A 25,657-nucleotide genomic window follows, 5' to 3' on the forward strand; every position below is an offset into this window, starting at 1 on the left:
CTTCAACAACAACAAAAGCCTGGTGGGTTGTATGTAAAGACATTTGATGAGAACTGACATCTTACAACTTTAATCTTCCAATCCATAAACAAGATATATCTCCCCATTTATTTACATTTTTAATTTCTCTCACCAGTGTTTAATAGTTTTCAATTTAGTGGTCTTGCACATCTTTCATTAGTTTTTTTTCCCTAGAGTTTTGATGTTTTTTGATAATTTTATAAATAGTTGACTAAATATAATGTTTCCATTGTTTGTTGATAATATATAGAAATATAACTTGTTTTTGTGCATTGACCTCTAAGCTGTTTTTACTCATAGAACTTTTGATACCAAATGTGTAAGGTTTTGTTTTGTTTTCTTTTCTTTCTCATACCAACCAATTCTCTGGCTCTCTGGACAACAGCTGGGTTTCCTACAATCCAATTCAGTTCTGACATTAGGTACCCAAAGTTAGCATCAGACTCCATGCATTTAAGGCTCAATCCAACAAGATGCCCTAACTTCAGATACCAGTCACAAGTATTGGATCCCTAAGTTACCCACACTCTGTGCAACTTGGATACAAGGTCAGGGAGTTCCCCAAACCCCTCTCCTCTTTCAGGTTCAATAATTTGCTAAAACAGCTCACAAAATATCTGGAAAACACTTTATTTACTACTACTGGTTTATTATAAAGCATATTAATGAATAGCCAGGTGAATAGGTACATAGAATGAGGTCCGAAAAGATCCTAAGCACAAGAACTTCTGTCCCCAAGGAGTTAGGGTCTCACCCTCCCAGCGTGTAGACTGTTAGCCAACTCAGAAGCTCTCCAAACTCCATCATTTAGAGTTTTTCATGGAGGCTTCATCATGTAGGAATGACTGATTATTAACTCAATCCCCAACCCCTGTCTTCTTTCAGAGGGTTGGAGGAGTGGAACTAAAAGTTCCAGGCTTCTGATCAAAGCTTGATTTCTCTGGTGACCAGCCCCATCCTGAAACAATCTAGGGACCTGCCAAGAGTAGCCATATTCGAACAAAAGGCACTTCTATCACCCAGGGAATTCCAAGGGAAATAGGAGCTTTGTGTCAGGAACCAGGGACGGAAACCAAACATATTTATATGATATCACAACCTTGTATTCCGTGACCTTACTAGATTTTCTTATTCATTTCTTAGTATCTTTTCTGTAGATTTCATGTTTTCTACATACAAAATCATGTCATCTTTGAAGAAGATAATTAATATTGATATCAAACAATATTTGATATAATTAATATCAAATACTTTTAATTTTTATCAGGTGTACATTTCACTTCCTTCTCTTGTCTTAACGCATAGAACTTAAAGTACCTTTAATAGAAGTTATGATAATGAATAATTTTCCTCATTGTTCCACTTAAAAGTGTCCAAAAATTTGGTATCGTTAAATGTGGTGTTAAGTCTGTTTTTTATACATGTATTATATCAATATTGAGGAAGTTTTCCACTTTTCTGTAGATTCTCATTTTGCTGGGTTTTTAAAAAAATTATGAATGGGTGTTGGATTTTGTCTATTTTGTCTATTAGAATGAACATATGATTTTTTCCTTTATTCTGTAAATATAATGAATCACATTGCTTTATTTTTTATGTTAAATCTGCTTTGCTCTCTTGACATAATCCCCAGTTGGCTATAATATATCATCCTCATTAAATACCCCAAGATTTACTTGGCTAATATTTAGTTAGGAATGTTGCATCTGTATCATATAAATTATTGATCAGTAATCATTTTTTAGAATCTATTTTCTGTATTAGAATTACGCTGGCCCATAAGACTGATTGGGAATTGATCCTTCTTCATCTATTTCCTGAAAGAACTTCTGTAGAATTGATATTATTCTTTAAATGTTTAATAAAATTCACAGTGAAGTCATCCAGGCCTGGAGATTTCTATATGGAAATATTTCTGATTATGATTTAATTACGTTAATGGCTATAAGGCTATTCAAGTTTTTAATTTCTTCATGTATCACTTGTTTTGAAGAAACTCATTATCAAAATTATTGCCATAAAGTCATTTATAAGAGCTCCTTATTATCATGTGTTTGTAGGATCTATAGTTATGTTTCCTCTGTGTATTTTTAATACTGATAATTTGGATTTTGTCTTGTGTTTCTGAATTAGTCTTCTTGGGGTTTTATCAATATTATTAATTTTTTCATAGAAGTAACTTCAGACTTGCTGATTTCTGTATTGCTTGTCCATTTTCTACTCAGTTCATTTTTGCTTTTATTTTTATTCATTTTTCATCTTATTTTGGACATACTTTATTCTTCTTTTGTTACCTTTACACACTGGAATATTAGATAACTAATTTTACACTTTTTTATTTTCTAATATAGTCATTTAAAGCTATAAAACTAATTATAATTACGTAGTTTCATTTCATACATTTTGATAGTTTACATTTTATTATCACTTAGTTTAAAATAGTCTCTATTTTCCCTTTTGAGGTATGTTTTACCCATAAATTATTTGAAATTGTGTTGTTTGATTTCCCACAATTTGGAGATTTTTCTTCATGATCTTATTGATTTCTAATTGAATATTATTGTAGTCAGAAAATATGTTCTGCTTATTTTAATTATATAATATTCATTGAAAATGTTCTATGGTTGAGCACACGGCTTATTTTAATTAACGTGACATGTTCCTTAGAAATTAATGTGTATTCTTCAGTATGGGAGTGCAATGTTCACTAAATGTCAATTCAGATGAGTTAGTTGATAATCATTTGTTGTTGCTGTTTATTCCCATATTCTCTAACCTTAAAGATTTTTTATCTAAGTTTTCTATGAATTATTAAAATTGCACATTTACTTACATTTCCAGTATAGAATTTATTTATATTTCCCTTTAGTTCTATCCACTTTTGCTTTATTTAGTTTTACTAAATATTGATGTGAAATTCACATAATATAGAATTTGACCACTTTAAAGTGAGCGATTCAGAGACATTTAGTATATTCACAGTGGTGTTCAGCCACCACTTCTATCTAGTTTCAAAACATTTCCATCACTCCAAAGTAAAATCTCTTACTCATTAAGCAGTTTCTCTCCATCCTTCCCTCTCCCAGCTTCTGGCAACCACCAATCTGTGTTCTGTCTCTCTGAATTTGTCTATTCTGAATAGTTCATATAAATGAAATCATACAATATTTAGGTTCTTTTGTTTGGCTTCTTTCAGTTAGCTTAACGATTTAGAGGTACCTCCATGCTGTAGCGCGTATTGGTACTTCATTCCTTTTATGGTTGAATAATATTACATTGTAGGCACATGGCACCATTTGTTTATCCAATAATCCATTGATGATCATTCGGGCTATTTCCACCTTTTGGTTATTGTGAATAGTGCTGCTACAAGCATGCGTGTACATGAACTCGTTTAAGGATCTGTTTTAAATTCTTTTGGATATGTACCTAGGAGTAGAATTGTGGGATTATATGATAATTCTATATTTAACTTCTTTTTTTTTTAATTTTTTTATTTATTTATTTACATCTTTATTGGAGTATAATTGCTTTACAATGGTGTGTTAGTTTCTGCTTTATAACAAAGTGAATCAGTTATTCATATACATATGTTCCCATATCTCTTCCCTCTTGCGTCTCCCTCCCTCCCACCCTCCCTAATCCCACCCCTCCAGGCGGTCACAAAGCACCGAGCTGATCTCCCTGTGCTATGCGGCTGCTTCCCACTAGCTATCTACCTTACATTTGGTAGTGTATATATGTCCATGCCTCTCTCTTGCTTTGTCACAGCTTACCCTTCCTGCTCCCCATATCCTCAAGTCCATTCTCCAGTAGGTCTGTGTCTTTATTCCTGTCTTACCCCTAGGTTCTTCATGACATTTTTTTTTCTTAAATTCCATATATATGTGTTAGCATATGGTATTTGTCTTTCTCTTTCTGACTTACTTCACTCTGTATGACAGACTCTAGGTCTATCCACCTCATTACAAATAGTTCAATTTCGTTTCTTTTTATGGCTGAGTAATATTCCATTGTATATATGTGCCACATCTTCTTTATCCATTCATCCGATGATGGACACTTAGGTTGTTTCCATCTCCGGGCTATTGTAAATAGAGCTGCAATGAACATTTTGGTACATGAGATATCGTCTCACAGCGGTCGGAAGGGCCATCATCAAAAAATCTACAAACAATAAATGCTGGAGAAGGTGTGGAGAAAAGGGAACCCTCTTGCACTGCTGGTGGGAATGTGAATTGGTACAGCCACTATGGAGAACAGTATGGAGGTTCCTTAAAAAACTACAAATAGAACTACCATATGACCCAGTAATCCCATTACTGGGCATATACCCTGAGAAAACCATAATTCAAAAAGAGTCATGTATATTTAACTTCTTGAGGAACCTCCAAACTCTTTTCCACAGCAGCTAATTCTCATTGAATTCCCACCCACAAAGTACAAGTTTTCCAATTTCTCTACATTCTTGCCAACATTTGTTATTTTCCCTTTTTTGCTGTTGTTTTTCCTTGTTGCTATAGCCATCCTTCCTTGTGGGTGTGAAGTGGTACCTCACTGTGGTTTTGGTTTGCATCTTCCTAATTACTAATGATATTGAGCATCTTTTCATGTGTTTCCTGGACCTTTGAATATTTCTTTGGAGAAATGTCAATGCAAGTCTTCTGCTGATTTTTTAATCAGGTTGTTTGTCTTTTCGTTGTTGACTTGTAAGATTTCTTTATATATTCTAGATAATAGACCCTTATCAGATATGCGATTTGCAAATATTTTTGTAAGTTATTCATTCTGTAGGTTGCCTTTTCACTTTTTTGATAATTCCTTTTAAAGCATAAAAGTTTTTAATTTTGATGAAGTCTTTTTATTTACTTTTTCTCTTATATGTGTTTTTTTGTGTCATATGTAAGAACTCATTGCCAAATCTGAAGTCATGAAGATTTACCTCTATGTTATCTTCTATTAGTTTCATGGTTTTAGTTCTTATATTTGGGTTATGATCTATTTAGAAGTAATTTGTCTATATGTTTTGAGATTCAGGTCCAACTTCATTTTTTAATATATGGATATTCAGTTATCCCAGGACCATCTATTGAATCAGTGTATTCCTTCCTGACTGGTTTGTCGTGGCACCCTTGTTGAAAATCAATTGGTAACAGATATATAGGTTTACTTATGAACTGTCAATTCTATTCCATTGGTCTCTATTTTCATCTTTATGTCAAAACCACACTGTTATTCAAGGCTGCTTTTAATTCCATATGATCTTGAGGATTAGATTGTTCAAATCTGCCAAAAGAAAAAAAAAGGACCATTGGAATTTTGATGTTGTTTGCATTGAATCTGTTGATCACCTTGGGTAGTATTGAAATCTTAACAATATTGAGTTTTCCAATTATGAAAATGGGATGTCTTTCAGTTTTTTCAGTCTTAATCTCGTTCTTCAATATTTTATAATTTTCAGCATACAAGTGTTTCACCTACTTGGTTAAATTTATTCCTAGGTATTTTATTCTATAGGGTGATATGATAAATGAAATTAATTTATTAATTTCCTTTTTAGAATGTTTATTGTTGGTATATAGAAACATGACTGCAAAATATGTATTTCTTTTTCAGCAGGCAGTGCCATGAAAGGTTGGGTACCTTCAATATGCAGGCTTGTTTTTGATTTGCTGATGCAGATCTGTGGAATGCTGACAGTACTTCCCAAGTCCCTCAAATCTGGTAAGACACAACCTTCAAATTCTATCTCCCCTGGAGTTCTTGTTAAGGCTTGGTTTAGTCTTCTTTAAGGTGAGTATAGGTAGGTCTTAAACTAAGGCGTGATCTTTACTCTTAAGGAGTGGCCTTTTTATTATTTTAGCTGGCAGTTAGGGCCATTAAGAAATTTATTAATGAGGTCTCTACCCTGGCCCAGCCAGTGCTTCAGTGCCCCTCAGCATCACTTTTCCCCCAGTAGTGTTCAACCTCTAGTATCTCTCCCAACCTCATTGCAGCTACTCTCCAGTAAGTCTTGTTTGGTCTCTTCCTGAACACATAAAACCTATCTCTCGACCACAGAATCATGGGGGACACCTCTAGTGAATTCTGGGCCCCTTCTATTCATAGCTTCCACTTTCCCAATTGTCCATTCCATAGATTCAACCCATTTCAGCAGCTTCAGATTCTGATTTCTTCTTAATTTCAATAGGAAGTCTTTCTCTACTAGAGTTGCATCAATGTTTGCCCAAGTAGGGAAACTTTCCCCAAGCTGGTGATCAAGGAGCTTCACTTACAAGTTCCCCTTCTCTTAGGTTTTAAGTATTGTGTTACCTGTTTTCTATTGCCTAAAAACCAGCTAAGTACTATATTTTATCCAATTTTACAGTTGTTATGACAGGAAAGCTAATGGGGTATAAAAATCACTCCACCATGGCCAGAGGTGGAAACTCCATCCCAATTATGTTAATGTCTTTGTCTATTAATTCCATCTGAGTCATCTCTTGAGTGTTTTCTCTCTTGACCAGGAGGTACATTCCCTTGCTCCATCATATGACTTGAAATTTTTGATTGAATGGCAGACATTTTATGTAAAAAAAAAAAAAAAAAAAGTAAACACTGAGATAAACAATGTCTAATTACAAAAAAAAAAAAAGGGCATGCTGCTTCTTCTGTTATGATAATAATGGGAGAAGGGATCCGACCAAGTTTAATTTTTTGATGACCTGAGTCTGGGCATTATTGTATGTTTAATTCATTTAATTTACCCCTAATTTCAAAAATTTGAGGGCCAAATCAGAATTTTTCTGTTAGAAAAGCTTTGGAATAACAACACTACAGATATTCCAGAGATCTCTTTATGTTTTAGAGATAAGCTTCCAGCTTTCTAAATGCTGAGATTTCTCTCTCTAATTTACAGACTATACCGCTAAGCTTCAGAGTTGCTGGGAATTCTCTTTGTTATCCTTTCCCATCACTGCCCCCTGCTTTCTGTGCCTATAGAGATCTCTCTCCTCTTGGCTACTCCATTCTAACTTTCAGAGGAAAGCTGCAGTGTACTTGCAGAAAAAAAGGATTTTTCTCAGCTTTCTACCCTGCATGTGGCCTCTGCACATTACCCCTTTGCATTTGTTATGGGAATGAGTTTTTGTGAAGGTTCAGGACAGTCTGTGGCTAGGGCTCTCTAGAATCCTAATCATTTTGCTGGCCTCCACATACATTACGTACATTTGTAGAAAGTCGACTTTTGCCTCAATAGCCCAACCCATGCTGAGTGTGTTCACCTTGTACTTCTCTGCTAGGGATTGTAGCAGCCATGAGTCTTTTTTTTTCTCCCAGCAAGTGTTTGTGACTATTTGAACTAAAGTTTCCTTAGTTTGTTTAGGCTGTCTGGTGGGTTTCTAAAGAGCTAGCTGGTTCTCATTGTCAGGTAGGAGCAATGTTCTCTTGAACAATGTTCTCCTGTGTGCTTTGGGATTTATATACATGTATATTTACTGCTAAAATCAAGTCTCCACCCCCCCCAGAAAAAAACCCACACAGAGATCCAACATGCTTTGAGTCTTCAGGTACTGACCTTTAGATTTCACCAGTGCCATGTTCAGAAGACAAAGTACTGGGCGAGAAATGTAGTTAGTATGTAGGGGTTTGGATAGTTTAAACTCTTATGTGAATATTTCCTGGATGCCTGGAAACCATGTGTAACTGTTCTCTTTCTGGGCTATGAGCCCTAGGAGTTCCCCCTCTGACTACTTAATCTACTGACTGCTTTATCTTTTATATATCACTGCTTCTACCTGGAAGCTTTCTAGGATAGCCCCTCACCTCTCTTGAATGAAGTAGGAAAGATGAGGGAATGAGGGAGAGCCCAAAATGGGGCGGAGGGGTTGGCTAGAGGGGAACCTAAAGGGGTAGAGAGAGAGGCAGAAGTGGGAAGAGGCAGAGAGGGTGGCTGCAGCATCGGGAATAGGAGAATAGGCAGGGAGGCTCTGGGGAGAGCTCAGGCAGGTTTCCTGACAGAGCAGGAGACTTGTGGCCAGAAGTCAGTAGCTCAGCTCCCATGTGTTCTCAACATCATCTGTGGAGAACGTCAGCTAGCACAGGAGGGGAGGAGGCTGGCCCTGTTCCTGTAAGTTATTTCTGGATGCATTATTCATATTTGATAAATCATTTAGAGGCAGCTACTTTATTAGTTTATAAAGCACATTATATGGTTTTAAATTGTTAATACAGGCTGTTGCGATGCATATTGTACCTCAGAAAAGCCATGCATCACTTTAATTCATAGCCTCATTATAAAGCTTGCTACAAAGGGCTGCGTTATTGCATGAAGGATAGTGGAGTAACATTTCTGCAAGAAAACTGAATGTTTTATTTACATCATCGGTGGCTTGGTATAGCCCATACAAAATGCATTGGAAGATGGAATCAGATCAGATTTTGAGCTTTTTGAGGACAGAGAGCTAAATCTGCCTCCTCCAGACTTATCTTAATCTAGACTTAGCACGTGGTTCTAGTCTGGGTGCCTAAGTATCTAGAAAAGTCTTGCTTGAGTGATCACTTCCTTACTGTCCCCGGATGAGTTGGCTTGTGCACTTCTCTAGGACTCCCAGAAACATCGGTACAAAGCTGAGCCTAGAGCCTACTTTTCATTTATTCATTTAAGAGGCACTGATCACCATCCATGTGCCAGGTACTGTGCTAGACATGGAAGATAAAATAATTAGCAGCATACTTTTATTCCCTGACTTCATGAAGTTTACCAGTGCAGTAAGAAGGAGAAAGGGGGTGAATTTGTGCTGGAGGATTGAAATTAACTGAGTTTTATGCAATTTCTAGATGACAAGGGTAGCATACTAGTAAATTAACCAAATATTCAGAAGTCTGAGTGATCCACAGATCTTCATTTAAACTGAAAATAAAACCGCTTCCTCCAGGAAGCCTACCTCGACAAAAAAGCCAAACAAATCTAAGTTTGAATCCTTGTTCACTTACTGGCTGTTTGTCCTTAGCCTCGTTGGTATTCTGCTTTCGTATCTCTAAAATGAGAGTAATTATTGCCTTGCCTCACTGACTCACTGTGAGTATTAAAAACACAAACAGATATTTAGCTGAGAGTCTGAGACACTGCAGGTACTTAGTAAATTGTTGTTTCAATCATTCAACAGTTGAAAGCAAAAGGTTGCAGTGCTCCTCAAACTTAGCTAAAACGTGCACAGGTCCACACCATGGCATTCACAATTGTGGCGCATCAAGGGTGAAATTATATTTTAGGTTAGTGTTAAAGCCTTTAAAACTTAAAGGCTCTCTTTAGATCATGTATAATCTGATTCAGTACCTGCACCTTGGCATCTTTCTCCTCTGGTGAACGGCTACTTTGTGCCTGGCTTTCTGGAACCTAAAGTAGGGGACTGTCTCTCATTTGAAATCAGTGGAAACTCTATATAGCTCATGATGAGGGTTCATATTGAAGAGTAATTGGAAATGATGTAGGCTGGAAGAGGGAAAGTCATGAAGGGTGTTGAACATTAGTCCAAAGAATGTAGGCTTGATGAGTGGACTATAGGGAACCGGAGCTGGTCCCTAAAAGTTGAGATAAAGCGCTACATCATCAGAGACTTTTGCAGGTCACATGGATCAGTATGTGTGTGGGGAGAGCGTAGTGGGAGATGGGGGCTGAATTAGAGGAGAAGACCAAGTGTTGACCAGTTTGGGTGGTCTTAGCATCTGCAGAGCCTGCAGTTACTGCCTCCCCCAGTTTTCCTGACAGCACTACCATTTAACTCATGGGGGGCACCCAAGAGCCATGCTGACACAGTCTTTCCTCCAAGCTACAGACAAATAATGCTACCTGTGACAACCGTTAAGAGACGGGTGCTTCTGTATGTTTCTTGGGGATATCTCGGAAAAGCAGAGTTAAAGAAAACTTTGAAAAGGGAGGAAGAGTCATACCTGAATGATATTATTATACCAAATTTTGGAATTGGAAAATGCTTCCTTCATATATATGGAAAATGTGCCATAACATTTGCCTTTATGTTTATTGTTAGTTATGGAACGATGGAGTGTGAATGCCTGTGCCCCAAATCACCTGCACGCTGTGACTTTAGTCTTATTAGAAATAATTTTTCATAACTTTCGAAACACTTTTTTGAACACTTTTTTCTGTTGAAAACAGAAGAAAAAAGACAAGGCTTACATATTTTAGAGTGAATGAAGCTCAATGTTAGCAAGTCATTTACTTCAAAAATAAGCATAGGAAGAAGAGAAAGAATCTGCGCAAATACTTTTTTTAGGTGAGATCTGTGCTAACAGGTGAACATCCAGACCAAAGAAACGTTCTCATCTGGTACCCTTTGATTTCTGAATCCATGAAATAGAGTACGGGAGAGAAGTGCAAACACCCCAAAGGTCCCCCAGAAAATAAGTTGCTAACATTGACTGACTTTCTTCTGACTTTTTATTTATAAAACTAGCACCTGTGCATGCTTTCGCTCTAATTTTAAAACTCTGGCATTTTTTTTTTTTTTTTTTTTTTTTTTTTTTTGCGGTACGCGGGCCTCTCCCGTTGCAGAGCGCAGGCTCAGCGGCCGTGGCTCACGGGCCCAGCCGCTCTGCGGCATGTGGGATCTTCCCGGACCAGGGCACGAACCCGTGTCCTCTGCATCGGCAGGTGGACTCTCAACCACTGCGCCACAAGGGAAGCCCAACTCTGGCATTTTTATTAAAGTAAGAGGCAGATGAGTGATGAATTCTTCTATTTACACTCACTTGGTGTTAGATATGGCGAGATGGCAGAAAAGCTACAGTCTTAACTAGCAGGAGGGAACTCATGGGTTCATACAGAAATCATGCACAATTATGAGCTCAGAAATGGATTCTCCTCTCTCTCTTGGTTAAAGCTGAAGAATTTAACTAGGAAATGTCCTCAATCAGCTCCAAGGCTGTATTTACCAAGTTCAGGGAAAGCTCCCCAGGAACCACCAGGAAATACTCCCACGGGGCAGCTGGACACCGTTAAAGGAATGGGATCTCCAGATTTCGAACTGTGGACCATTTTTTAGCCGGCTTTCTCTTTGCTTGCTCTAACCCCCAAGAACTCAGGGGCTTAGCTGCCACCTTCTGCTGTGTTGCCAGGGTTCCTCTTCCTCCCGAAAAGAGGAACAGAGCAGTTTCCCAGGTACCCTTTTTGTTTCAAAACAAAGTGTGTAAGCTCCTTTTACATTTTTCTGAGGTGTTTACTGCTAATGAAAGCAAAGAAACAGAGGAATTAAGAAGGAACATAAAACACAAACGAGCAAGTAAACACACACAGACACACACACAACACATATACCATGAGTGCACACATACACACTATCCTTTTCAACGTGTAGAGTCACTTTATAGATCTGATCTCACTGGGAAGGGCAGTATACTTTACAAGTGAGGAAACAGAGGTCCAGAGAGTCTGAGATTTCCTCTGTAACTGGCACTGTTGGCACAAGACCTGTTTTCAGTGTTGAGGGAGTCTCGGCTGCCTGGCTCCTTCTAACACAACATCAGAGATACTTAAAATTGCCAGTAAGAGTCTCTACGATTTGCTAAAATGTTAGTGGGATGAAACTGGTATTTATATGATTGTTATCATTTTTAAGCATTTATCACTTGCCAAGCCAGCATATGTAAATTCATGAACATTTGATCTAACAAAAGCCCACAAGAGAGGAATTTTCTTCCTAATCTTATAGACTGAGGTGGTGTTTCCTTCTAATTGCACATTTCTGAGCTGTGTGCTGCGTCCTCCTGTTTCCCTCACACCCCATCACACCCTCTCTCACCACAGGTCCCTCCACAGGCTGGTCAGACGTGATCCTTATTCCTGCCCTTTTAAGAGTGGATTTCCCCACATTACTTAGAGGAGCGGGGAAGTGCAGGTCAGGGGATGGGGTGTAGCTTCCTCTTCTCATTCCTCACTGCCTGTCCCCACCAGTCTCCTCTAGACGCATCCTCCAGGTGCCCTCTGATCTTAGACAGTAGTCACTCTGTCCTGCAACATGACTCAAGACTGTGTTGTAGTTTTGCTGGCTGTGCACTGCAACTCCAGGGAGCGCCATTCACTTTGGTAGTTTTAGCCGGAGGGTATTTTCAGCAGATTAAAAAAAAAAAGACACTCTGGAGGAGCAAGTGGATTTTTTCCTGCGTGCAAATCTGCCTTTTGAGCTGTGGGCCCGGTGGTGACCCTGGTTTGGCTGCACAGTCTCAGGCAGGGGCCACGATTCAGTCCTCTGGCCTTGGTTCCTGCACATCCTTCTTTTTCCCAATTATCTGAACGGTGCACTGTCCTTGTGCGGGATGGAAATTCACAATCTAATTACTACAGGCTATAGGTATGTATTACTGTCTATAGATAACTAGATTCAACATTTTAGTCAAGTCCAAATAAGCAACTTGTCTCAACAGAACAGATTGCTTTACATGTGTCAAGTCTGTACATTTGCTGTATTTCCTTTGCATTAAAAAAATGTTTGTAGCATAATAAGTAAAATCTCCAAAGTACTGTATTAACTCCTTTAAAAAGAAAAGAAGAGAAAAAGAAAAAAAAAATTGTCTTCATTCCTTGACCACAAATCACTGGTAGTATATTTTTAATCTTTTTCCTGCTTTTTTTCTTGATAATTGACTATTAAAATGACATTTTATTTCTCATTGTTAGTCATTCTTTGGGAACATGAGCTGCTACCTTTCCTTTATATAAGCATTCTGAAATAGAGTGACCACACCCTTAAATTGGACATGTCGAGTGTTTCCATTTTCTTTTTTGCTGTTATAAATATCGTGAGCATCTCTTTGCACATTTAAAGGTTTTTCTTCTTTAAAATAAATACTGAGAAATAGAATCATTTGGTAAAACAGTAGAAAATGTTTAACGATCTTGAAACACAGAATCAAATTTATTTACAAGAAGCACTGTGTTATTTTATTCTCCTAATAGAAGTATTTGAAAAAGCCTGCCTCACTGTACCATCAGCAACCTTGAAACAATTTGATAGCAGAGTACCCATTCGTTTTAATACGCATTTCTTTCTTATTTTCTAAAGAAGTTAAACATTCTCTCACATGTTTATTAGCTAGATTATATTTATATTTCCTCTTTTTAAAACATTTGTTCATGTTCAGAGTCCATTTGTCTGTCATTGTGTTAGTGCTTTATTTATTTTCAAGGGCACATTACTTATTAATGCCATTATTTCTTTATGTATCATATATTTAAAATATATTCCTGAGTTGAGTTCCTGAGTTTTTAATTATTTTTTTTTTTTCAGCTTAAAGGGTCTGCCACCCTCAAGTAACCACAGTGGTCAGTGAAATGTTTAACTATGTATGATTTTAGATTTTTATTGTTTAAAATAACACTTAATTATCAGGAATTTATGTGTCTATGTGACATGCATCTATGTCACGTGGTATTACTTGATTATGCAAACAGTCCATTTTGCCAGCCACGTTTACTAAATATCCAACTTATTTCTCTTCATTTGTGGCTATTCCTCAGTTCCTGGGGGTCAGCTCACCTGAGGCCCATCTGCTGACTCTGCTCAGCATCGCCCTAGCCAGGCCCTAAGAGACCCCACCTTCCCTCCCTTTGATGTGACTTAACCATCCTAATAATCATCTGAAGTTTTAAAAAGAGGTTTTAAATATATTGTGTACTTGAAGTAAAAATATGAAAGTCCTCGTTTAATTTTTTTTTTTTTAATTTCATTTGGTTGCTCTGAACATCTTGGTTCTATTATCTTAAAAGGACAATACATAACTGCCAGGTAAGACTGATAAATCAGTTGTAATATCCAGGCAGATTAGGAAACTACGATGGGGAAATGGCTATCCACATCTCTATAGGAAGAAGATACAAAGGGAAAACTGTTTTAAGTAATTGGAGAAAAATGGGGATAAGTTTTTTTTTTTTTTTTTTTTATGTTGGGGGTAGGAATTAATTAATTAATTAATTAATTTTGGCTGTGTTGGGTCTTCGTTTTTGTGCGCGGGCTTTCTCTAGTTGCGGCGAGCGGGGGCCACTCTTCATCGTGGTGTGCGGACCTCTCACTGTTGCGACCTCTCTTGTTGTGGAGCACAGGCTCCAGACGCGCAGGCTCAGTAGTTGTGGCTCACTGGCCTAGTTGCTCCGCGGCATGTGGGATCCTCCCAGACCAGGGCTCAAACCCGTGTCCCCTGCATTAGCAGGCAGACTCTCAACCACTGCGCCACCAGGGAAGCCCAGGGGATAATTTTTTTATGTCACCTGAAAGCACTGAGTTCTCTAAGGTGTCTGATATTCCCTAAGGAGATAAATTCCATAACCATAAATATGAAAAAAAAGGTTCGTTTTGAGGCTTCATGGAGGCCGGATGATCCTAAAAGGAATGGGAGTCTTTAAGAGAATTGACCAAAGAGAAAGAAGGCTGGAGTTGGGATGGCTGTCAATCAAGTAAGAGTAGATGGGAGTATATATCAAGTAGTCTTTTATTTCACATGTTGGCTCAAATGTGAATCTTAGCTGGTGTTTTGGCATTTAGCTGTGTACGTTTTAGTTGTTTAATGTCTATATATTTACTCGTATCTCTCTCTTTTTTTTTTAATCTAAAGAGTCTAGAATTCTAGTCTTCTCTCAGATATCAGAACTGTTTTCCCTGACCAAATCATGGCCACTGCTATAGATTTAGTGACTCCAGATCAAGAAACTTCTTTAGCTGATACACAAGTAACTTATTATGGGAGACGGTATTGTGTGAATACAAGGAGTTTTAATGTAGGGTCAGAAAATAGGGGTTCAATATATTCTTGTACCACCTACCTGACCAGGCAATTACACTCTCTATGTCTCAGGGCACTCTGTAAAATGGGAGAGGTAATCCTTGTATCTATTTCAAGTTTTTTGCGGGGGCAGGTAGGGGGAGGATTCAGTGATATCCCTGGTACAGTTCTTACTCCAGTACTGGGCATGGAGAAAACCCTCACTGTACATTAACTATTATAATATTAATGTCCTACTCGCTGGGGAATGTTGGGTGTTGTCTTACTGGGATGTGGAAGAAAGATTATATGGCCTCACAAGGAACAGCATTTTATCACAGCAAGATTAAAAGTTGATGTATACGTTCTTTAAGAGGTGAGGCTAGTCAGAGCTTCCAGTGTTCAGGACACAGTCCCTTGTCCCTAACGGATGATTAACAAATATTTGTTAAACAGGGAATCAAATCCCATATGTTTCGACCTTGGTAAAATATCACTTCTAGGGTCTCTGCTGGCTCTACTATGCAGCAAGGGGTGCAGTCATGACTGTTTTTGAGGTTGGCTCTGTGGATCTCATTTTCCATATGTGTCATATGGTAGGGAAGGAGAGGATACCCTTTAAGCTTCATGCCAGTTCTACAATGCTAAAATTCTCAGACTTTCTGTCCTAGTCAACTATGACAAAATTTTCCTCTCTGGGAATACAAAGGGCAGCACCAAAGCCAGGCCATGTCCACAGTGGAATGAGTGTGGAGTTGCAGAGCTTTGCCATCTTACCCCAGTCCTTGCAGCCGAATGCACACTGTGTTTGCCTCCTTTCCCTTCTATTTAGGTAGAGTTCTGCTGCATTCCAGCTGCAAGATAAACAAAGCATTTATCCCAGTCAATTTTAACAGCCTTCCCTTTGCACCTCTGCATATTGCTCAACTTTCATACAGCCATGAGAAGCTCATAAAATCTCAGCCTGTGCTGACCATAAAAAAAAAGGGTATTTTTGTAGAATGCTGGGCTTGTGTACTTCCTTGAAGCACCAGAGGAACTGCAGGAGCTTTTAAAACTAATTAACAACCCCCTGTTGGGGACATGGCACTTTGTAGTGATTTATCCTAGGTGGGAGTACAGACCTGGGCAGCAAGAACTTCTAAAACTGTATGCAGATCTGAGGGGATTTGTGAAGTGGTGTTATTTATGACGTACACCTCCCACTACCCACTTTTTGGTGGAGAGTGTAATAGAAATATTTAATGCATTCTAATCTTAACAGGAGAGGTAAGAACAGGTAATTTTTTACTTTTTTACCATGCCACTGCTACAGTTACAGCCTTCCAGAACTTCAAGTTTCCCCCTCCTCCTACAAATGCCATTGTGTGTTTTAGAAAGTCAGGTGGTAGAAGTCCTAGTCCTGCTGACGTGTTTTAAAACATGTGTGACTCTAGGACCTAGTGTAGTTATTGCTGCCATAATAATTTGGGGCACCAATGGTTTCCCTTTCTCTCAGTAACAGAAAGATCTGATGCCAGGAAATAATAGATTTTAAAAGTACCATTCAAACATACAGTTCCCTCAGCTGGGGGCGCTATCCTGAACTGAAAGATAAAAGACTCAAATTTATTCCTGTCGATACAAGAGCTTTGTTTTTTGTTTATTTATACCATGTCCTCTTTTTCAGTATTTCTATCCTTTCTTTTGTTAAGCCCAAAGGATATGAAGTAGAAGGAAGAGAGCAGACACAGGGCACAAGCCCAGACAGATATAATAAGGATAAATTCTACTAAACAAACAAAATAATCAAGTTTTAATTAATACAGTTACATTTAGATCTGGTACTTTTTTACTGAAAAAAAAATTGAGAAAATATGAATGACAATATTTAGTAGAACACATGAAAGGCATTTAAAAAACTGATTAACAATGGATAATAACACCTGACATTTTTTAACACTGCATATTTTAAAGATTTTTTATGACCAATAAAAGACTGAATCGTAGATTACTTGTGAAAAGAAAACAGGGAGGGTATTTTTATCCCAAGTTATGGATAAAGAAACAGTTTCAGGGTCCAGGGTCATACCATAAATTAAATAAGTTCTCTATGGCAATTAGGGTTATGAAAAAAATGGTCAACAGAGTCTAGAGGGTTGTTGTTTTCTTAGACAGGTTTATCTTAAATTCAATCTGGAAAAATAATCTAGGGTAATGCAACTCAGTGGAAGAAAAGAAAAAGTACATTTTTGTTCCCTTGAAATGAATTAAATGTAACTGTAGTTATCAGAATCTGAATATGAAAAAGCTGAAATTAGCCAATACTAGAAACGCACAGTAACGATTTGAATTTATAAGACTTAAAGAGTAAAACATTTTTGTACTTTTGGAATAACATACTAATTTTGCTTTTTCAAATATAGAATGATAGAATGATGTTCATTATATATTTTTAGGGAAAAAGATTATGAAATAGAATATGTTTCTGTTTAAAATACATATATTTATTTATATGTAACATTTAACAATAGAAAAAATCTGAAAGAGCAGCATGAATAATTTTCTTCAGCTTTATTGAAGTAAAATTGGCAAATAAAATTGTAAATATTTAAAGTATACATTGTAATGATTTGATCTATTGCAAGTACATTGTAAAAACAGCACAGATATTTAATAGCAGTTATGTTGGAGTGGTTGGATGATGGGTTTTTGTTTTTCTCACATATTTATCTGTGTGTGTGTGTGTGTGTGTGTGTGGACATTTACACTCTTTTAGCAAATTTCAATTATACGATACAGTGTTATCAGCTATAGTCACCGTATTATACAGTAGATCTTCTGACCTTATTCATCATACAACTGAAAGTTTGCACCCTTTTACCAACCTCTCTCTATTTCATCCACCCCCAACCCAATCCCTGGCAACCGCTTTTCTACTCTATGTTTCTATGAGTTCAATTTTTTTTTAAGATTCCACATATAAGTGATACATACAGTATTTGTCTTTCTCCGTTTGATTTCATTTAGCATAACGTCCTCTAGTTTCATTCATGTAGTCACAAATGACAGTGTCCTTTGTCAAGGCTTAATAATACATATATATATATATAATATCACATTTTCTTGATCCATTCATTAAAATAATTTTTTAATCTCATATATTTCACCAGCCCAAATAGAAGGCTGCTTTTGCCTGATCATTTTATTTCTGAGGTGATAACGTATGTAGAGCTAGCAATATGATTTTAGGGCTAGAGTCCCAACAACTTCAATGTCATGCAGAATTATACCAGAAGAAAAGCATTTTGCACTTCATTGATCACTGGAAGCCCTTTTCTAGGTATTCTGCTATGCAGAGTTCCTTTTCCTTTGCAACAGATTGCTGAGAACTGATCCTGAAAAACAGAAGTGTCGATGGAACTTAGGAGGGAAAGGAGGAAAAACTTTGGAGCCAGAACTCTGAACACTTCCTCAGATTCAAAACTCAGCCTTCCCATTTTCTAGTTTTGTGACTTCAGGCAAGTATTTCAACACTTCTGTGCTTTAAGGTACAGAATTGTGGTACCTATCTCCTAGGGTTTGGTGAAGAGTCTATGAGATAATGCAGAGTGAGCATAAATAAATGTTCAAGTTCCTTATCAAGCTCAGGTCTGATGACTTGATTGCCAGCCCAAGCCCATGACAGTTCTGAGGAGGACAGAGAAAGACATTGCATTAATAATTAAAAAGATTAACTTAATGACAAGTAAAAGAATAGAAGCATAAACAATGTCAACATTTAATATCTCATTTTTAAGTGGTCTGGGGGTAGCATTTCCAGGGTTGGTTCAGAAGCTCATAAATGACACAAAGGACTCAGGAGCTTCCCACCTTTTTGCTCAGTTATCTACAAATATCATTTCTGTCCCATGAATGATCTATTTTGCAACTCTAAGCTAAAGGCAGATGTGGTAGCAAACTTATTTGTATGGAAAAATTTTCCTAGGAACAGACCCCACCCCTCACCCCAAAGATTTTACTTTATGTCTCATTGCCTAGAAATAGACTATGCAGCCACCCATAACTGTGAGAGAATCCCAAAAGCAAAAAAAAAAAAAAAAAAAAAAAAATGGTGAAAAGAAAACTTGAGGGCTTCCCTGGTGGCGCAGTGGTTGAGAGTCTGCCTGCCGATGCAGGAGACACCGGTTCGTGCCCCGGTCCGGGAAGATCCCACACTCCGCGGAGCGGCTGGGCCCGTGAGCCATGGCCGCTGAGCCTGCGCGTCCGGAGCCTGTGCTCCGTAACGGGAGAGGCCACAACAGTGAGAGGCCCGCGTACCGCAAAAAAAAAAAAAAGAAAGAAAAGAAAACTTGATTGCATGATTCCTTCTCTGGAGCTGAGTACCTTGTTGTCTGAACAAAGTAAGTGTGTCTTGAGCATGGGCAGAAGAGGATGGGTCTGGAACCTTGGGTATGTAGTATCTGTCGCAGAAAGATTTAATTGAACATGGAATCTCAGCACCACCATGGCTGGTATTTTGGGTACCGTTGACTCTGGGAGCTTTTTATTCAATGGGGGGCATGGCTGGTGAATGTCACATGATTAACACTGCGGCATATTTTGCCCTGTTTTTTTGGAAAAGATATTGCAAGTGTCACTCTTTACATTATAGCTCAGCTTGTGTAACTGGTCATAAATTCTGGCCAAGATTTACTTCTAAGTGGCATGGAGAAGTCCCTACAGTGAAATAAATGCTGTTAATAATAATGCCACAAATGCAATGATCAGCTCATCTTTGAAGGTTTTATAACGAACTTTTTTATTTGCTTAGTTAGGTTTTACAGTGAAGACTAAACTTTCTTAATTTATTTTATTACTTGTTTCACCAAAATCTCATTTTGCAATGCTTTGCACATTACCACATAGCTTCAGAGCCAGAAATCATCCCTGATTTAGATTTATGGGAAGAGTTTGCATATGTTATAAACATAGATTTTCTTCTAGTTCTAACAAAGTATATTTATTTCATATACAAACAAATTATATATCTATTTTAGAATGCTTTTATTTAAATTCTAATGATTTATGGGCACTATAATTTGGCTGCCCATGTAGCATTTTATCCGGCCTTCTCTAAAACACTAAATCTTTAATTGAGTAAGGCAGAAGCTTATGGATCAGTACATTTTGTCTTTGGCATTATCTCTGTTGAGAAAAGGGGGGCAGGGTTCTATTTAGGTTTTATTTGCTTTTATTATTTCCTTCAACTCTCTGGCTGGTTATTGCATTCCTGTATCATTTTGAAATTTATAGTCTATTTAATAGCATTTTTATTTTTTATGATTATGTCAGTCTTACCCATAAGAGGGTCTTAGGGAATATGTTTTGAGTTTCTTTCAACAGCAACCACGTCCAGAAACTACCTAACATGAGTCTTTTTACCAGAGGGAGCTATGAAACCGAAATGATTTTAGATGTAGATTATAATAATAATTTGGAGGCATCTTTATGATCTGTGAGTTTCATATCACTCTCATGCCTAGCACTCCCTTTGATTATTACTGTTCTAACAGAGCACTGCAAAACTTCTGTACGTATCCCATAGCAATCTCTACGTCAGGGGAAGGTGCAAGGGGGTGAGGGTATGCTTAATACTGAATTGTTCACCAAAATGTCAAGAACAGTTTGTTCAAATTATCTCAAAGTGTGGCTTAAACTGGTGTTTCTCCCTCAAAGATTTTAGGATTAGCATCCAGCTTAGAGCTTCTCCTCTAATTGTGTGGCTCTCTTCAGTTTGCTGCCCATGTATCTTCTGCTGCCAAACTGTAGCTTCTGTCATAAGTGAGTAAAACTTAAGAACCCACAAATCTCCCTAAATTCTCTGCACAGGAAAGCTAAAGAGGCAATACTGTAATATTTTAACTGGTCTTTGGATTTGCAAAAGAAAGCAGCTTCCATTGGAAAAACTTCCAAGGAGAACCCGACAGTATGGAGAGCTGTTGAGTCATCTCTGGCTTCTTTGACAGCACCATGAAATATAATCAGCAATCAGTCACTTTCCCTGGGTGGAATATTTATGAAATGTGCCACTCAATGTTCTAAAATCATATTTTATGATCAGCAGAATCTGTGAAGTTTTAAATCTGCATTAATAATAATATAGACCTAATTTCTGTTACTCTTTTCAGGTTTTATAGACTACTTTTATATAACCCTTTCTGTTGGCCCTTGCAAAAATGAATGAAGTATTTGTTACAATCCCTATTTTATAGATGGAAGAATTGGTTTCCAGAAAGATTAATGGCTTCTCACTTCATTTTAAAACCAAGGGCTCTCATGCCTTGTAGCATACGGCTTAGCTGCATCAAGTTTGGAATCAAAAGGACTGGTTTTCATCTGAGTTTGCTAGTTACCTCTTTTATAAATTGCAAATGTGTTTGGCTGCGAGTACCAGAAAGCCAATTTACAGAGATGTAACCGAGTTGGGGGTTATAGATCTCAAACTCACACACACACAGAAAATACAGACTTTGTCAACTGCCTGGATTGGTTTCCCTCTTTGATAATGCATTGATAACCAGTCTGTGATTCCCTTGGCTTTTTCCTGCCCTGGTCACCTCCTCTGGAGCTTCAGGCATGGTGCCTGTGTCTGGGGTACAAATAAGAAAGATGAAAGTTTCAGTCTCTCTGTCTCCTTTCATAGATAAAGCAAAGTCTTTGCTTCCTATAACCATCCATGGACTTTGCTGCTCTGTCACAGTGTGAACTGTTACATGGCTACATGCTGCAAGGGACTATGGGAAAGAGAATATTGAGCCTTGGGCTGGTAATGTTGCTGTCCAAATAAAATTAGATCACTCTTAGTTAAAAAAAAAAGGGGGGTTAGATTTTAGCAAAGCTAGCAAGTGTGTCTATCTCACATAGCTTTTAGGGATATTTTATTCAGGGCAAATTCTGTGTAATAGGTATGTAATAAATTGTATTATGGGTAATATTTTGGTATTAATATTGATAACATGACGATAGTATTGTTTTCCTTTTTCATAGACAAGAAGCACCTTTGAAAAAAATAGTAGTTAGTAATCATTATCAAAGTTAAAAATGCTACCTTATACTTTTTTTTTTAACATCTTTATTGGGGTGTAATTGCTTTACAATGGTGTGTTAGTTTCTGCTTTATAACAAAGTGAATCAGTTATACATATACATATGTTCCCATATCTCTTCCCTCTTGCGTCTCCCTCCCTCCCACCCCTCCAGGCGGTCACAAAGCACCGAACTGATCTCCCTGTGCTATGCAGCTGCTTCCCACTAGCTATCTACCTTACGTTTAGTGGTGTATATATGTCCAAGCCTCTCTCTTGCTTTGTCACAGCTCACCCTTCCCCCTCCCCATATCCTCAAGTCCGTTCTCCATTAGGTCTGTGTCTTTATTCCTGTCTTACCCCTAGGTTCTTCATGACATTTTTTTTTTCTTAAATTCCATATATATGTGTTAGCATATGGTATTTGTCTTTCTCTTTCTGACTTACTTCACTCTGTATGACAGACTCTAGCTCTATCCACCTCATTACAAATAGTTCAATTTCGTTTCTTTTTATGGCTGAGTAATATTCCATTGTATATATGTGCCACATCTTCTTTATCCATTCATCTGATGATGGGCACTTAGGTTGTTTCCATCTTTGGGCTATTGTAAATAGAGCTGCAATGAACATTTTGGTACATGACTCTTTTTGAATTATGGTTTTCTCAGGGTATATGCCCAGTAGTGGGATTGCTGGGTCATATGGTAGTTCTATTTGTAGTTTTTTAAGGAACCTCCATACTGTTCTCCATAGTGGCTGTACCAATTCACATTCCCACCAGCAGTGCAAGAGTGTTCCCTTTTCTCCACACCCTATCCAGCATTTATTGTTTCTAGATTTTTTGATGATGGCCATTCTGACTGGTGTGAGATGATATCTCATTGTAGTTTTGATTTGCATCTCTCTAATGATTAATGATGTTGAGCATTCTTTCATGTGCTTGTTGGCAGTCTGTATATCTTCTTTGGAGAAATGTCTATTTAGGTCTTCTGCCCATTTTTGGATTGGGTTGTTTGTTTTTTTGTTATTGAGCTGCATGAGCTGCTTGTAAATTTTGGAAATTAATCCTTTGTCAGTTGCTTCATTTGCAAATATTTTCTCCCATTCTGAGTGTTGTCTTTTGGTCTTGTTTATGGTTTCCTTTGCTGTGCAAAAGCTTTTAAGTTTCATTAGGTTCCATTTGTTTATTTTTGTTTTTATTTCCATTTCTCTAGGAGGTGGGTCAAAAAGGATCTTGCTGTGATTTATGTCATAGAGTGTTCTGCCTATGTTTTCCTCTAAGAGTTTGATAGTTTCTGGCCTTACACTTAGGTCTTTAATCCATTTTGAGCTTATTTTTGTTTATGGTGTTAGGGAGTGATCTAATCTCATACTTTTACATGTACCTGTCCAGTTTTCCCAGCACCACCTATTGAAGTGGCTGTCCTTTCTCCACTGTACATTGCTGCCTCCTTTATCAAAGACAAGGTGACCATATGTGCGTGGGTTTATCTCTGGGCTTTCTATCCTGTTCCATTGATCTTTCTGTTTTTGTGCCAGTACCATACTCTCTTGATTACTGTAGCTTTGTAGTATAGTCTGAAGTCAGGGAGCCTGATTCCTCCAGCTCCGTTTTTCGTTCTCAAGATTGCTTTGGCTATTCAGGGTCTTTTGTGTTTCCATACAAACTGTGAAATTTTTTGTTGTAGTTCTGTGAAAAATGCTAGTGGTAGTTTGATAGGGATTGCATTGAATCTGTAGATTGCTTTGGGTAGTAGAGTCGTTTTCACAATGTTGATTCTTCCAATCCAAGAACATGGTATATCTCTCCATCTATTTGTATCATCTTTAATTTCTTTCATAAGTGTCTTATAATTTTCTGCATACAGGTCTTTTGTCTCCTTAGGTAGGTTTATTCCTAGATATTTTATTCTTTTTGTTGCAATGGTAAATGCGAGTGTTTTCTTGATTTCACTTTCAGATTTTTCATCATTAGTGTATAGGAATGCAAGAGATTTCTGTGCATTAATTTTGTATCCTGCCACTTTACCAAATTCAGTGACTAGCTCTAGTAGTTTTCTGGTGGCATCTTTAGGATTCTCTATGTATAGTATCATGTCATCTGCAAACAGTGACAGCTTTACTTCTTCTTTTCCGATTTGGATTCCTTTTATTTCCTTTTCTTCTCTGATTGCTGTAGCTAAAACTTCCAAAACTATGTTGAATAAGAGTGGTGAGAGTGCACAACCTTGTCTTGTTCCTGATCTTAGTGGAAATGCTTTCAGTCTTTGACCATTGAGGATGATGTTGGCTATGGGTTTGTCATATATGGCCTTTATTATGTTGAGGAAAGTTCCCTCTATGCCTACTTTCTGCAGGGTTTTTATCATAAATGGGTGTTGAATTTTGTCAAAAGCTTTCTCTGCATCTATTGAGATGATCATATGGTTTTTCCCCCTTCAATTTGTTAATATGGTTTATCACATTGATTGATTTGCGTATATTGAAAAATCCTTGCATTCCTGGGATAAACTCCACTTGATCATGGTGTATGATCCTTTTAATGTGCTGTTGGATTCTGTTTGCTAGTATTTTGTTGAGGATTTTTGCATCTATGTTCATCAGTGATATTGGCCTCTAGTTTTATTTCTTTGTGACATCCTTGTCTGGTTTTGGTATCAAGGATTAACTGCATCCCATAGGTTTTGGGTAATCATGTCTCCATTGTCATTTGTTTCTAGGTATTTTTTTATTTCCTCTTTGATTTCTTCAGTGATCACTTCGTTATTAAGTAGTGTATTGTTTAGCCTCCATGTGTTTGTATTTTTTACAGATCTTTTCCTGTAATTGATATCTAGTCTCATGGTGTTGTGGTCGGAAAAGATACTTGATACAATTACAATTTTCTTAAATTTACCAAGGCTTGATTTGTGACCCAATATATGATCTATCCTGGAGAATGTTCCATGAGCACTTGAGAAAAATGTGTATTCTGTAGTTTTTTGATGGAGTGTCCTATAAATATCAATTAAGTCCATCTTGTTTAATGTATCATGTAAAGTTTGTGTTTCCTTATTTATTTTCATTTTGGATGATCTGTCCATTGGTGAAAGTGGGGTGTTAAAGTCCCCTATTATGAATGTGTTACTGTCGATTTCCCCTTTTATGGCTGTTAGTATTTGCCTTATGTATTGAGGTGCTCCTATGTTGGGTCCATAAATATTTACAATTGTTATATCTTCTTCTTGGATCGATCCCTTGATTATTATGTAGTGTCCTTCTTTGTCTCTTTTAATAGTCTTTGTTTTAAAGTCTATTTTGTCTGATACGAGAATTGCTACTCCAGCTTTCTTTTGATTTCCATTTGCATGGAATATCTTTTTCCATCCCCTTACTTTCAGTCTGTATGTGTCTCTAGGTCTGAAATGGGTCTCTTGTAGATAGCATATATATGGGTTATGTTTTTGTATTCATTCAGCCAATCTGTGTCTTTTGGTGGGAGCATTTAGTCCATTTACATTTAAGGTAATTATTGATATGTATGTTTCTATTCCCATTTTCTAAATTGTTTTGGGTTCGTTATTATAGGTCTTTTCCTTCTCTTGTGTTTCTTGCCTAGAGAAGTTCCTTTAGCATTTGTTGTAAAGCTGGTTTGGTGGTGCTGAACTCTCTCAGCTTTTGCTTGTCTGTAAAGGTTTTAATTTCTCCATCAAATCTGAATGAGATCCTTGCTGGGTAGAGTAATCTTGGTTGCAGGTTTTTCTCCTTCATCACTTTCAGTATGTCCTGCCACTCCCTTCTGGCTTGCAGAGTTTCTGCTGAAAGATCAGTTGTTAACCTTATGGGGATTCCCTTGT

General features: G+C 37.4%; 1 long non-coding RNA gene across 1 annotated transcript in view; it reads left to right on the forward strand.

Moving 5' to 3' along the window:
- Positions 1 to 25,657, forward strand: part of LOC141276403 (uncharacterized) — a 265,898-nt gene that overhangs the window by 81,111 nt on the left and 159,130 nt on the right. The window contains exon 3 of the long non-coding RNA XR_012325903.1: positions 5,641 to 5,745. This is a non-coding gene — a long non-coding RNA (uncharacterized lncRNA). The remainder of the gene's footprint in view (positions 1 to 5,640; positions 5,746 to 25,657) is intronic.

This window comes from Tursiops truncatus, chromosome 14 (assembly GCF_011762595.2).
Source record: "Tursiops truncatus isolate mTurTru1 chromosome 14, mTurTru1.mat.Y, whole genome shotgun sequence".
Classification (NCBI taxonomy): domain Eukaryota; kingdom Metazoa; phylum Chordata; class Mammalia; order Artiodactyla; family Delphinidae; genus Tursiops; species Tursiops truncatus.